This window comes from Manihot esculenta, chromosome 11 (genome assembly GCF_001659605.2).
Source record: "Manihot esculenta cultivar AM560-2 chromosome 11, M.esculenta_v8, whole genome shotgun sequence".
NCBI lineage: Eukaryota > Viridiplantae > Streptophyta > Magnoliopsida > Malpighiales > Euphorbiaceae > Manihot > Manihot esculenta.
Genome location: NC_035171.2, coordinates 31,510,330 through 31,526,777, shown reverse-complemented (window position 1 = coordinate 31,526,777; position 16,448 = coordinate 31,510,330). Strand labels below are relative to the sequence as shown.

The 16,448-nt window shown below is 29.0% G+C and overlaps 1 long non-coding RNA gene and 1 pseudogene across 1 annotated transcript; both read right to left on the bottom strand.

Annotated features, from left to right (window-relative positions):
- Positions 1 to 2,622: 2,622 nt before the first annotated feature.
- LOC110625718 lies at positions 2,623 to 6,524 on the bottom strand (annotated as a pseudogene).
- A 2,186-nt stretch (positions 6,525 to 8,710) lies between these two features.
- On the bottom strand, positions 8,711 to 9,465 carry LOC110625877. The gene is made up of 2 exons (XR_002489626.2): positions 9,163 to 9,465; positions 8,711 to 8,994 (listed from the first exon to the last, which is right to left on the bottom strand). It is a non-coding gene; the product is annotated as an uncharacterized LOC110625877 (long non-coding RNA).
- Positions 9,466 to 16,448: the final 6,983 nt, after the last annotated feature.

The following is a 16,448-nucleotide window of genomic DNA, read 5'->3' as shown; positions in this document are numbered from 1 at the left end:
CGATTGGTGCTGATTATTTTTATGAGATTTTATGATTATAGACATAATTGAAATATACAAGATGATATCCGCTAACGATAATTTTATAGTAAGATTCTAACCTCTTTTGAATAGAATGAGTCTTGATAAAGAACTGATTATTACGCTATTCGAGACTTTTATTTTATGGATAAAATTGTATATTGACTTATTTAATTTTTATCATGTAATTTTGTCTCATACCTATAACTCATGATCTATTTTAGTCGACTATCATGTTATATAAATATGTATTAGCAATTTTTTTATGAAAAAAAAAAAAAAAAAAGAAAAGCTAGGGAGAGAAGAGGGTAAAGTAATGATTTTTGATATGGGGCGAAGCATTTGATGCATTATTGGAGACCACAACACAAGAGTAAGAATATTCCTGAGCACACATAAATTACTAATTATAGAAATGATTATTATTATTAGTTGCTAAAATTAGATATTTAAATATTATTAAAAACAATTAATTTACAAATATATATTTTTTTTAATGGAGCAGGTAAGCACTATAATAAAAGAATTAAAGTCTATGTGCATGGTCATGACGTCTCACTATCTTTTCAGTTTTCATATGATTTCTTTCTTGGTAGGTGATAATCCAAATTTTTAAATAAAAAAAAATATATATTTTTTAATATATATATATATTTTAAAAAAATTATGATTAATCATCCATCAATGATATTATCTTATCTTCTGCATATCATTTTATTCTTTTAAAGAGTGTAATATATCAAAAATAGATCTACTAGATAACAAAAAGATTATGACATGCAACCTAATGATATTTAATCTTATTTCAAATATATAAAAATCCTATGTCCTGTAAATTTAATTAATTTAATTAAAATTAATCTTAATTAATTTTTAAACTAATTGTAATTTTAAGGGTGACAATTTCGATTATACAGTGTCGGATCTAACTCCAAAGAGTTCCAAAATTATTATGAGCACAAGATCTCTGTCAGACTACAACAGTGTTCCCTGGCTCCAGCCTTGCTGTATAGTCAGGATTAGTACAATTTTTTTAATTATAAAATTAAATAATAATTAATAATTAATAAAACAAAATAAATAATGAAAATGAACTGTTTGAAATCTGCATCTCATATCAAATTCTTTATTACAGTGCCAGCTATTTAATTTCTTTAATCCAGATTTTAATTTTTCAAAGTTTGATTAAGCAGTTGAAGAAAAAAAAAAAAAACAAACACATTGTCTAGGAATGTCTTTTCTAGTGAAGTGTAAAGGTCAAAAGGAGTGGCATCTACTGACAACTCTGACAAAGAAAATATTTAATCTGATCTCTATTTTAATTATAATTTAATTAACTTTATTAATTATTTTTTAAACTAATCTTTTATTTTAAAAAATATATTAAAATATTTCTAATGTTTAAAAAATCTATTAATTCTGTTAATTTTGGAAGATTAACAGATGGGTTTTTGAAATTTGCATGAAAGCATCTGCCTTCTTCAAGGAAGCCAAGCTAAGCCAATAATGTCAACCTGTAGACCTTTGCTTGAGACCTTGTCCTATTATATCATATGCTCTCCAACCTTCCAAGTTGTGACCTTTTGTTGACTATTATTTGTGACCTTTGCTGGTATTATCCAGTTAATGATAAGGCTAATCAATTAATTAACTAGTTCATTAAGAAATTTTCTAACTAGTTATTTAATTAATCAAACCCATAAAAAGAAGATGTGGTGTGAACTAGCAAGAAAGTTTCCTCTCAATCAAATGTTGCATTCACATAGCAACTCAATTTAACTAATTTTGAAAACGTCTAGTGCTTTTACATTATTAAAGTGATATGAAATCTAAGTAAAAAACTCAGAATCAAAAGTTTAAAGAACAAATATTTGACAAGTTAAAATTTGATAAAAATAATACACTCTTTTAGATATTCTATTCAAAATTTCAGGTTGAATTTTATTTCAAATACAATCCTTATAAAATGAGAGTTTTAGTTCTAATTAAATATGATAGTCTAGTTCTATCAAGAGTCTATCACAGCCTTCAACCTTATAAGAATTGAATATTTGATTTCTGAATATTCATTTTTCTGTTAACAATACCTTTAAAACCATTATTGATTTAAACATCAAAGTTTTACTCACCAAAACGCTCTGTATTCTACTTATTTTGTAAATCCAAGTCCCCTTGGAAGCCGATGCAACATCACAAAGCATAAACTTAACCTCAGAAATAAAAACAAGTTATTTAATATATACTTTGCTTCATGATGAAAGGGGCCACTGATGCAAGAGCCAAACTGTAAATTAAAAAAATAAAAGAAATCATTAGTCCATGATTGGGTTATGGGATTTCAAAAACTCTCATAAAGAGGGATAGGCCTTTGAATTAGTAGACCAACCCCACATGCATAGCTTTAAAAACTCTACAGGCAACACCAAAGAGTCAAACTTCATACTAAAAAAAGCTTCTACTTTTTCTTCCTGCACCAAAGCCTGAAGCTTTGGCATTGAGGATGATCACACTCATTTAGGGAAAAAAAAAAATTAGAGAAGCCAAGTGGGTAAGCTTCTTGATATCCTATGTCACTTCCCTTCAATAGCCAAGATAGGCATTTCATTCTTGTCTTCCATTATATAGCTCTATCTCAATCTCACCATGTGTGCAAGAGCAATAAAATTGGAAATTCATGACAGTACCAAATCCCTGTTGGCTAATTTGTACACCTGAAAATGTAATTTCCGAAAGTAAATCACAGGTTGAAATTTTGAGACCCTTTATCAACCGCCGCCCAACCCCTAAAAAAAAAAAGAAGAAAGATTCTATATTTGTTTTACTACTCTGGCTTTGTAAGTACACTCCTGTATTATTTCCCACCCCAAAAGATTTTTTCAAGGCTGCATTATTTGATAAAGAATATTAGAACAGTTTAAATTTGCTCAAGTACTCAAAAATTGAGGCCAGGGTGCTTATTTTATAATACTATGATTAAGTTTGTCCACTTAAGTAATATTCAATACCTGCTGCTTTAACCCCTATCAAACACTTTGGTTCAACCATACAAGACTTAGAATCTAAATTCTTCTAATTAAACAAAATTTACCTAGGATTTCAACTAAGCTTGGGTAAATTTGAATCCTTTCTGGCAGTGCTTTGGGTTGAAAACCTGATTTAAGACAACTAGCTAATGCAGCAACATTAGCAAGGAAGGAAAATTTATTGGCTATTGGTGGTTCCTACCATATTTTGGGGACCCAGCTCTATCCACCCATAGAAAGAGCTAAAGACTTTTTCCTTGAAATAGGTCATCTACCACAACCATATGTCTATTGACAAGCATGAGAAAAATGATCCCAACAAAAGGGAAAGAACTATAATCAATATTTTGTTACTTGAGCAAGCTTTTCATGGAATAGAACTGAAGAAAATGCTTCACGAAATCTTGAAATGCTCCACTTTTCCTGCAATAAGACAAATTATAGTTCAAGACAAAAATATATCTCCATCAAACCTTGTAGAATAAACGGAGCCACAAAGCGCGAAAAGAAAGAAGCAAGTCATACTCATACAATTCATTTTCTTGACCTTTGAGAGAGAGAAAAGGAGAGACAAGAGAGAATAGAGCCACATTGTCTTTAAAAAAAACACTAGAAAGTCCTGGAAAGTCTAGCTAGCTTATCCTGCTAAGGTCCAAAAAAAACATAAAAAAACAATATGCAACACTGCTCAAGATATTACAGTAACAAGCTTTGCAACTGATGCAAGGGGTTAAACCAGTCAGATGGCCATTTACACAACCAAGTGTCCTCATTCATGCATCTTCACAAGGAAACGGACAGGCTGAAGACAAATATGCAGTTAGTTCCCTGGCAAAAATGTATAAAATACATGCAAGGGGAACAATATAAACAGAATCCATAGAAGAGACACTCATGCAGGAAGAGAATGAGGAAGAACAAGCCACCTTAAGTTTGTAGCATTATCCCAAGCAGGGCAGCAAGTTATTTTCCCAATAGTCTTGAGGTCAAAAATTTCAATCTAATAGCCATAGGGATCCTTAATGAAAGCAATCCCTTATATTTTTCCTGCAACTAATTTCACAGATTTAAGGAAAGTAACTATAGTACATACATGAAGAACAAAGAAAACAATAGCTTCTCACCCCTTCGACCCAAAAAAGACCCTTTAGTTTAGGTACCCCACTATAAAACCTGATTCTTGTTCCAGTAAATTTATAGTGCCGAATTTTCCATTCTATCCATTATCCATAACAATTTCCCTCTCCTTTCTACTATACTCACATGGTGATGTAGGCTGTATCACATTTTTTAATTTTCACCATTTATTTCAAAATAACAAGAAAGCAACTTTTGAGTGTACAAAACATCTTGATATTTAAACCTTGATTGACGATCCATGATCCAACCATACCAAAATATAAATACATAGAAATAAGTTCCATATTTTCGATTAAGTACAGACCATTTAGACAAAACACTACATTGTACAGAAGCTACTCTGTGCAGTTTAAAAAGGACATTGTGCTCTCCAAAATATATTGGCGAAGAGGTTTCCTACAATCATCAGGTTTTTTTGCAAACTCCATCCCTAGATGTTCAAATATCTCACATGCCTTGTACACACTATACACAGCAATACCAGCATGTCCTGAAAAACAAATTCAAAATGAGGGACCATAAGTCTTGCTTGGCAAAAAGAATATGCACACCCATAGACTATCCACAGCAAAAAAAAAAACACAATTAATATCATATATTGTCAACTAACCTATTAGTAGAGAGTTATGAATTCTAAGAATAAACACTTAGTATTGGCATGCAGCTTTATTTGTTGTCAGTTTTTTTTTTTAAGAAAAACTTGATTATAAAGTGTAGCTATTGACTATTCAGTGATGCTCCTCATAGGAATCAAAACTGCTATAACAGCTTAGGATTATATGCATTCAACAATTAAGCATCCATTCCCTTTTAGGCTTCTTTTGGTGCTTCAGAAAGTAGGCAACAATAATAACAAAACATAACATCCCTGCCATGATTAAATTGAAAGCATTGGAAATCAATGAGTCTCCTACTTAAGATAAGCTCCATTTACCTTTTGAACTCATATCGTGCATACATATCTAATGGTATAACTCATAAGTATGAAATGAAAAACCATGGTGAGGCAAGCCTTATAGTACAATATCTACACGTCGAATTTAAATTTAGGGTTCTCTTGAAGTAAATCAAGATTGCAGACTGGATTCTCAGGGTTATCAAACTAAAAGCATTTGAGAAGTCATATCAGCAGGAGATGACGTGTGTGGTACCAAATTCAACAAGACAAAACCCCACAACCATTTACATGATAACCTTCATATATGCCATATTGGGGGGAGAAAAGAATGCATGGAATTTACATGCAGTGCAGACATAAACTATCGTATGGTGTTTATATGGACACACATTCTAACTAACTATAAGATTTTTGAACCAAATCCACGAGGTTTTGAATTTCCATTGTGATATTGTCTGAAGTCAGGATCAGTTTCAGTGCCCCAGTACAGTAAGAAGCATTTGATTGTTAGATGGATGGAAAAACACACAGCACCAAGAGTGTATTGCAAGGAAAAAAGAATGGCCATATTTATCAGGCATTCTTACGGAGCTAATTCAATTGTAGCCTTCTGACCAAAGGTCCAAACTGCTCTTTCAACGGGGTCACTTGGAGCTGATGCTGGATCCTGCATCAAACAGATAATGTATATCATATATGCCATGCATCATGAACATTTTACCAACACACTGCAATCAATGTAAGGCAAGAAAGTGGGAAAGGGAAAGGGTAACTGTTATAATTTTAATTAAAGCTCTTATAGATGTGATGCATGTCTACTACCTCATACCCCATAAAGTACAAGCAAAACTTCGTGTCCGGAAAATCCAACCTCTTAAGCAACCTGACATTTTCAGAAAGGGAAAAAATCATTAAATCATAAATGTTGATACTTGAGAAAGCTCTAGCTTTAACTAGTTAGAAAAGGATAATCTAAACCAAGGATCTGCTTTCATAATAAAAGGAAAAGAGAGTCAATTAACTCAGCAAAAGGAGAAACTAAGAACTATTGACCAAACTGAGTATGTCATACATGTGATATCTGTTAGGAAATTTCAGAAACGTGGCAAGACTTTTTAGTCTATTTTGAGAATTTCAATGAAGCCACATTAGTCCCTCTAGTTATTTGATGGGCCACACCTTTGATCGCCACAAGGTCAACTTATTTTCATCATTCTTGAGTAACCAGGATAAAAACACCATCAATGGTTTAAGATGTATCAGATATGCTTTTATGGGTGATAAAATTTTCTTTCTAAAAAGAAGGCCACATGGAAAACCAGATACACCTGTAAGTCCAATGTTTCCTTTTGAAGGAAAACCAAGCAAAGAACAGACATACAAGCTCAGGTGCCAGATGTGCTGCAAACATGTAAAGTAAATAGTCCATACCCTTGAGACATAATCAGAAATGGATAAAAAAAAACAATTATGGATATAAAATTCAATTTGATTCTAATAGTAATTCAAAAACAAACACTTAATTTGGAGTCACATAAACGGGTTCTAATTCAATTGGAAATAGTGGTTATTTTTGGATCCTTGATACGATCAAGTTGGTTATAGTTAAGAAACTTGTTTTAAGATTTTTTTTTTTAAGTGAAGGAAAAATAATTTAATTCTCGAAAATTAATTAAATTATTTTTTGGGAGGGGAATTTTCCAATGAGTAGATAATTTGAACCAAATAAAGCATGTAATGGTAAGCAGTTCCCTTCTTAACTTAAAAGTAAAGAACATTTGCAAGAAAAGGACAAGGAAAGAGAAAAGGGACCCTCTCTCCTCCTCTTGCTGGTTGGACCATCAAAACAAAACGATAAGCAGAAAATCAAATCATTTCGAAATCTCACCAATGAAATCATTTGAATTAGTATACTTTGGTGGTACCATTTATCCCATACAAATATACTACAGCAACCTTGGTGGTTGCTAGAAAGGAACAGATTTAAATTGAAAAAAAAAAAAAAACTAAAAACATGCATTAATCTACTTGATTTAAATTAAAAAAATTAATCGAGTTGAATTAATTTAAAAATTCCGTTTAATCTTTTACTTATTTTAATTTAATTTATTTTATTTTTAATTTTAAAATTTTCGATTATTTTAGTTCGATTCAATTTTGATAAAAAAATTTAAAAAATCGAACCGAACCGATTAGTAATAATAATATATTATTTTCAAATAATATAGAGAGATTATATCATATTAATATTAAAATATTTCAATTAAATTTTAAAATATTAAAAATAAAGTATAAAAAATAAAAAATTTATTAAAAATTTAAACAGATAAAACCGAATCAAATCGAATTTAATCAAACTTATTCAATTCGATTCAGTTTCTGATTAAAATCAATTTGGTTCGATTTTTATAAATACTAAAATATTAATTTTAATTTATTTAATTCTATTCGATTTTAAATCAAATCCGCTCATCTTATTCATTATCTTCGGCTTTCTTTTCTAAACAAGTTGATAAAATAATTAATAAAATAAAATTATTATAAAATTCTTAATTAAAAAAAATTTGATAACCGTTAATAAAATATTACACTTATACTCGGTAGAGTTGCTATTATATTTTTAAATTTTTTAAAAAATTCATAAATTCATTTTTATTTCAAAATTATTTAATGAAAATATTTTTATAATTTATACAATCAAATCTTTTAATTTTTATGTTAAAAATTATTAATTAATTTAGTTTAACTTTAATTAAATGAATTAAATAAACTAAATAATATGTATAATCGAAGTTACAAGGATTAAATATGGTTAATTTTAAACTTTTTAAAATTTTTTATGTATAATTTGGTTCTAGTTTTTTATAAAAAAAAAAGTTATTTGCGTTCTGATAATTAAATTATCAAATTTTGACATTTCACTTTCTTAAAATTATAAATATTTAATTTAATCCTTAAATCTAAAAAATATATATAATTATTAAATCATTAAATATTATTAATTTTAATTATTCACTCTTGAAAATTTAGAATTCGGATAATTCACATCTATATGTAAGAGCCATATAATTATATTTTTTAAAAATCAGATATTAAAAATTTAATAATAAAAATGTTAAAATAATTAACTAAAAATTAAGGGTAAAACGAAATATTAAACTAATTTTTTAACAGAATGCAAATGTGATTGTACCGTTGGAATGTTTAAAAAAAAATTTGTTTATCAAATTTTTGTTGTTAATTATTTAAATAAATTAATTTAAAGTAAATCATATATAAGAAATAAATTAATTCAAAAGCTTAAAAAGTATGATTTAATTAAAACTTCCATCATCAAGTTAAAACAAAAAACAAGAACCGGATTAAGAGTTTAAACTTAATATTTAAATTTAAAATCTCTAATTAAGATAAAATAAATTCATCTTTAGAATATTAATTTTACGGATTTGAAGCATTAATTGATTAAAAGTATAAAGAACTTGTAAATATTATTAGCTTGAACCTTAACTTCTTGGAATTGTGTTCATGTAAATTTTTGTAACTTAAAGTTTTTAAAAATACTTTTACATTAATTTATAGTATTATTATGCACTAAACCCTAAATTAATTATCTGTACAAAATAGCCTCTAATAACTCTACCAACCATAAACCACAAATTCATGTTCATGGGTAATGTTCACATGCCAAATGGCTTTGCAATTTGCAAACAATTCCAAAAACCCTTTCTTTTCTTGTTTGATTTTGCTTCTCAAATCCTACCCCTTTATATAAAAATATCTATTAATACTAACGGATAAATCTTTTTCCCCTGCTACTCCATGAATCTGCTCCATAATAGATTTGGTTTTCGTCTCGGTCCATTATATGGATCCATCAAATGGGTCTCTCAATGTTCTATTTGATGAAAGAACCTGCAAAATAAGAAAAAATGGTCAGAGTTCTACCGGAAATGCATCGGTGGAGACCTTTCGACGTTTAAGTCAGATTTCATGAATTAGAATAAAATAGAGTCCAGGAAGGAGAGGGAAGAAGAAGAGAGAGAGCTCTTGAAAGAGAAGACCCCCAATCTATAGTGCTACCTGTCTATGTCACTCAGACCCGTACGTACTTCACTCAGGCCCGTACGTACTGACGTGTCAGACTCCTTCTCCACGCCAGGCGGCCATTTAATTCTCCCTGTCACGCATGCGAACAGGGTCGGTGAGTGACTGGGTCTGCTTCCCTATTGGGTCTGTGCTCGTATCTGATCCGAATTGCCCTGAGTTGCTGGTCCCGGACTTGTGAAATCGGGCCGTCTTTCGAGCGTATGGTCTGACGGGTTTTGGACTTGTGGCATTCTTTTAGATCCGTCCTTATTCCTAAGTTAGGAAAGCCCGACGATTACCACTAACCATAAAATTATATAAATTTAATTAAAATTATACAATTTAAAAGAAACTTTCTATTGCTGTATAGACTGTTTATATATAAATTTATATATTTATTATATATATTACAATTAATTTTTTATAATATAAATATTTAAATAAATAATTATTAAATTTAGTATTATATCGTTAATTATATATTAAATATATTTTAAATAATTAATTAAAAGTTTATAATTAATATTTGAATAATAAATATTATTTGATGATATAAATAAATAAATATTTAAATATTAAAATCTAAATAACAAAAAAATAAAAAATTTAAATATTCAAATTTAAATAATAAAAAAAATTAATTATTTATTATCGATGGAAATAGAACCCAAAACTTTTGAAAAAATCACATAACCACTAAATCACAAACCCAATTTCATAAAATCACTACATTTATATCTTATATATATATGAGATAATGAATATTTCAATATCTTTATCCCACATCAAAATTTTATAAAGATGGAGAGTAAAATTTCTTCATAAATAAAGATTTAACTTTCTATTATATTTTAAATTAAATATTTGATTATAATAGATTTTAATTAAATTCTATTTAATTTTATTAAAATCTCATTTTATCTTTTAATTTAAAATTTTAAATTAATTATATTTTGTTAACGAGTTTTTTAATTTAACTTTCGAGTTCGAACTTGAATTAGACTCGTTGTTAATTTAAAAGAGTTTTTCAATCGAGTTTTTGAATTTGAGTTTCAATTAGACTCATTATTAGTTTAAACAAACTTTTCATAAGTCGAGCTCGAATCGAGATTAATTATAATATTTAATTTTTTAGTCAAGTTCGAATCGAGATCGATTATGATATTTAATTTTTGAGTCGAGTTCGAACTCAATATTAGAGTTCGAGTCGAGTTCGAACTTATAAAATTTTTTAATAAATGAGTATGAATTTTATAAAATTCAGTTCGACTCAATTCTATTACACCCCTATTTCTATACTCTTTCTAACTTCCAAATCAACGCAAAGACCAACTCCAACTAACCAAACTTGCAAGCAACAAGTTTTAGTTGAGCATCAATTTCCATTAAATAATCCATCATGGATCAGTAAAGAGGTTGAAATAAAACATTTCACAAAAATTTAATTTGATTGATTTCTTTTCTAACAATTATTTTATTTGGAACAATAACAGAATTCATTCTTTTAATTTAAATAATTTTCAATTTTAAAAAATTAAAATTATATATAATTTTATAAGAATTTATTTCAATAGCACATGTATATATATATTCTACATTCAGATAATATGATTTCTCAAATATAATTCTTGCTTCTCTAATAAAAAAAAGATATATTAATATAATTAAAATAAATATTTCTTAAATATCCCTTTTCAAAAACAGACCTACACATTTGCTACTCTGACAACTATGATTAATATAAATTAGACACATATTTACTTACTGATGAAGATGTTCATAACAAATTACAGTGAAGACATAATTAGTTTCTTTCATGAGTTTTCATTTCAGATTCTTGGAAATTTCTTTTTATTATCTCCTGTATTTCCTGAGGTTTCATATGCATACAGAGAAAAGAGGTAGAAGATAATGACATTAATTGTTTTTTGGGAAATAAAGAAAGCTCTTGCCTTGAACTGATGCTATGTATATATATACAACAGACTTAAGCAATTCACCTAGGATAAGTTGAAGCAAACAACAAATCTTCCTTTCATTTCCTGGTCTATGAAGTTTCAGAATACTTAAAACACTTCAAGTCTGGAATTAATTTAATTCCCATTCATCATCTACATGGAGAAAAACATAGAAAAAAGGGATCAAATGATTTTCTACCATATTATTCTTCAAAAAGATCAATACTTTTTACAACCATTTTCTTCATTTTAAGAGAGAAATCGTGAGAACCACCCTTTTTGCAAAGCAGATATCAACAACACAGTTGCATATGTGTATGTGTGTGTCTGTGTGCAAGAAAATGGAAAAAAAAAAAAAGACTGAAAAGAAGGTTGAGTTTAATTATCAGTTACCTTGAGAAAACCCTAGCTCTGTGGTTGGAGATCTGCATATACATACATCTAAACAGCTTAGGTTCCTTGCATACTCATGGATCTGCGCTTCAAAGAACACCCCCCCCCCCCCCAAAAAAAAAAAAAAATCCGTACTATATATATATGGTCAGTCTTGGAAAACCCATGTACATATTAATCTCACCGAGAAGAGTTTAGCAAGCACAGAACTGTAAAGAAGTAGAAATGTGTGTGGAGTGTATAATCCTTGGATCCTGATCATCAAAGCAACCAAAATGGCATTCACCTGCACTTACACCTGCACCTCTCTTTTCTTGGATCAAAAAGTTTCTCTGACACTCTAGAAATGAGAGGAAAAACAAGGATCTTGATTGTTGAAATTTTTAAAGAAACAAAAGTAAGGTGCAGGTGCAAATGCAGATAAAGGCAACATTTTGGCATTTGCTCACAGCTAGCTAGCTATATTGCCATTGATCTCTGCTCTGGAAGTCTGGACAACTTCCTGACTCTGTGAGGAAGGAAAGATTTATAGAGAAATACAGAAGGAAAAAAAAAGAAAAAAGAAATCACATGCTCGTATGAGTAACTACTTTTCCGTCATTGATTATAAAATTTTCCCACATTAACTCAATTTATAATAGAAATTTATAAAATTAGTGATTATATTACGCATTTTCCTTAATTTCACCATTGGAGATAAAGAAAGGACGGCGAACAGTATACAGATATTATGAATGGATGAGGATTTGACAAGCACCATCATAATATCCAGAGTCTGAGAGAAGAACCTTAGCTTAAAAGAGAAGGCCACGTGACTCAACCCCCCAAGCACGTGGGATCTGATGTTCCTGCAAATCAGAGAAAGCCATGTGGCATTTAACATCTAATAGTCCACTTGAATTGACTGGCCAGCCTCGTGGCCTCCTCCACCACTAAAAAGGACTCTTCCTCCTTTTGTTGCTGAAAGCGAAGGGACCTTGGGGTTGATATTGCAGGGGGGGCTGCCGTGATCAGAAAGTGAACTGAGATTGGCTATCTGATGTATATAAAGTTTTCTATTTTTATTCAAAAGAGAAATAAAGATTCAAGTTTAGGATTTTGTTCTCTCTGCATGTCGTATGTGGTTTTGAATTTCTAAATTTTGATTTCAACTTCAATTTTCGGAGGGCGCTGAGGTGGACTTGTGACACGGGATATGTAAGTCTGCATGGCCCTCCATGTGAAGATCGATACTGCTGTAAGTTTATAAATGCCAGCACGAGCCCCCGTGTAGAAGGGCCGGCTCTTCTTCGGGGTCCCTCTTATCTAGTACGTACACATGCACCCTTATCTAAAAGGGCTCTTCGACATGCCCTCCCCTGTTAATTTCAGTGAAGCCACTTCCAAGTTCCAACTACTCGATTCTGATTCTCTTTCTTGGAATTTCAAAAGCCTTATGAAAGTCTCCAAACATGAGCCATTACTTAACTGGAAGAGAGGGAGACGGAGATTTTGGGAGAAAGATGGAGAGAGCAAAAGCAGAGAGTAAAGTTGATGAAGTTTTCTTTTTTCTTTTCTTTCCTTTCTTGAAAATTCAATGAAGGGTGTTTTTGTTACTTGGCTAAATTGAGTTTAATTTGAATATGACCATGTAATCAAATACGGTGAACTGACTTTTAAAAAAAAAAAAAAAAAATATCAATTAAACTATTTAAAAATTTGAATAAACGAGATTAATGGGTGCATCTCAGATAGTACATGCAAACTAATAAAGAATTGCTACAAACTAATAATTGTTATACATGCAAAGCTTTTTTTTCTTTAAAGAAAAAAGTTGTAGGGTAGAAATTGATAATGAAAAGACAGCTGAGATATGCAAATAATTTCGAATGTGATGTTGAGCATTTTGTTTACCAGTAGATTTTCTTATCCGCTAATTGGAAATGAAAATTTTGGCGAGAATTTATTTTAATTATTTTTTAAATAATTTTATTATTTTAAATGAAATAATTTTTTTAATTTAAAAAATTTTCATTTTAAAAGAAATTGACATCTTGTATAATTTTATTAAAAAAAATATTTTAAAATAAATTATGCAAATAAAAAATATATATTTAAAAAAAAATGAAATCTTTTTCCTCCCATCTTCTCAGCCTTTCTTTCCAACTTCAATCACATCTTTCAATAGGATTGAGACTCTTGAGAGTTGATTAATGATGGCAGCTGATAATTTTCTCATAAACAGGTTTCTAATAGCTAGCTCCAATACAACGACATTAGTTTCTTATCTGTCTGTCTTTTTTTTTTTTTTTTTTTTTTTAATTTTAGTTTGGATTTAGACAGATTTCTATTTTAAAATCTGTTAATTCAATCTTTGTTATTTCAAGAGTTTGCTTTTGAGTGATGTTACTTTGCCTTTTTAAAAAATAGAGAAATTCTTCACCAGTATTTTTTTTTTAAATTTACAGTTAGGAATTTTTTGAATAAAAGTTTTTCAAAATATTGATAATATTTATTTTGATATTATCTAAAAAATATTTTTGAGAGAAAAAAGCACAATTTTAGATACTATAAAAAAAATTTGTTTTGATATTCATAATTTTTTGGATTCACTCTTTTCAAATATTTGAAATGAAAACTTTAAAAAATTTTGGACAAATCAAATGGGTAGGACTCGAAATGAAGAGTGATGTTGTTGACTATCGGAATACGACAGGCGTTTGTACTATCATAAGAGATGTGTTTTTCAGACTAATGAAATGAAAACTTTAAGAAATTCTGGGCAAACCAAATGGCTACAGTGCAATGAGGAAGTGGTCACATTCTCAAAAGGGAATCAACTCATGTCTACCATTTGTTGGCATCTTACGATTTCAAAGCTTGCTCCATCTTACAAGAATATAAAAGCATTAGTGGCTGCTTTCCACATTAGCCCTGTAATAGCATATCATATCCTGATAATGATAATGACATTGATAATTACCTAATTTCTTCACAAGATAAGCATATTTTCAATTATGCTCACTTCACTTTTTAAATAATTCAAGCCGAATAATTTTGAACTGTATGAAGAAGATTTATCTTATTTTATAAAATTAAATCATAAATTTTTATATTAATATTATTGACTCTAAATAGTAAGCTTTTTTCTTAAATAAATATTTTTTATAAATTTTTTTAAACAAAACCATTTTTAAAATCTAAATTTTTTGTAATTTTAAAAATATAAAAATAAATTAATAAATAATTTATGCAAAACGCAAGAAAAATGTACTAATTTAAAAAATTATTCTTAAAGTATATTTCAGTTAATTTATAATTAAAAAAAAAGTTCAAAAGCACATACCTGAGGCTCCAAAATGTCAATCAAGAAATAATTTATATGTCGACCTCAAGAGATGCATAATATTTTTTTTAAAATATACTTTAGGGTTTGATTTTTGTAATTAAAATTGATTTAATAAAATGAGAATCAAACTCCAATAAAAAAATTATATTTACCTATTATGTAAATATAATAAAATAATTCATATAGTATTGCCACATTATCAAAACAGAATTTACATTGAAATTGATATAATTATAATAATTTTTTTATAATTAATTAAATTAGAAAATATTTTTTTTTCTTATCACCTAATTTTAATTATTATGTTGTTAGGTAAATATGAAAGTGAAATCAATAATTGCAATTTGTTGACTGAAAAAAAATGATGAAGATTGTTTATTTCATGAAAAATATTATTCTTTTAATTATTTAATAATTAAGTTTCCCATTTGATGTTATCTTATTTTATTAATCGTGATTGCTCATTTAAATAATGTGTATTTGTAATATTTCAGCGCCACGTAGGTCAACAATTAATATATAAAAACAATAATGTACATAATCACCTACGCGCGACCCCATGTGAGACTTTGTCGTATGTTCACTACGCACGAACATATTACCTTTACTCTTTAACAGTGCCTCAACAGCATTTATCTCGTCTTTGTGGCTAGGTGTTTGCTCCAATTCAAACATCGTCGCCTACGCTATCTTCGATTCGGCTAATCACATTTCTATGACTTCCAACTGCCTTGACGGAATGCACGTCCACAGCAGAATCCACCGATCCCACGGATGGTCGTTACCTCGGCAACTCCAAATCACTATCTACACGTTCTTTTAGGTCATTCTTCATCAAACGTGATTGGTACCCGCTTCCCCATCTACCAAAACAAATCCACTTTTGGACTTATGATTTATGTAATAAATTTTAATTTATTGAATTATTAGTTTATTAATTATATAAAATATTTAATAAAGACATATTTATTCATTTTAAAAAAATAGAAAATAATTATCAGCCTTGCCTTTTTAACACTTAGCTTTCTTATAGGCGCTTTGGGTCTTATTGTTACTTGGCAGCATTTTCCCCGAGGAGTAGCAGCCCTTCTTGTGCTGGGCCTTAAGCTCAAGATTTTCTTTTTAGGAATTCAAAAGATTTATTTTTTTTCAAATTATTATCAACTCTCTAAATTTCTATAAAAAATTATTAATTTATTTTTATTTAAAATTACTCAATTAAAATTTATTATATTTTATAAAATTTAATTCGTTTTAATTATTTTGTTAAAAAATAATATGTTAATTCCCTTTGCTCAGTTTTTATGGAGGTTTATTTTTAGATGCCAGAGAGCATAAAATTTTACAATCTATTCAAAATCAGATCAATTATTTTATTGTTAAAAAAAAACATTACTAATACTTTTTGGTGTCAATTTACATATTCACGTTGTTGTATGGCTGGCTCAGTCATCTTAAATTAATTTTTTTTTTTTAACTAATAAAATGGACTTGAAAATTCACCGTTCGCTAGCAATTCTCATGAATTAGTGGCCCGAAACGCAGAAATTACTTGAGGCGAAACCTCTTACCCACCAATGAAAATCAAAACCAAAGTTCCC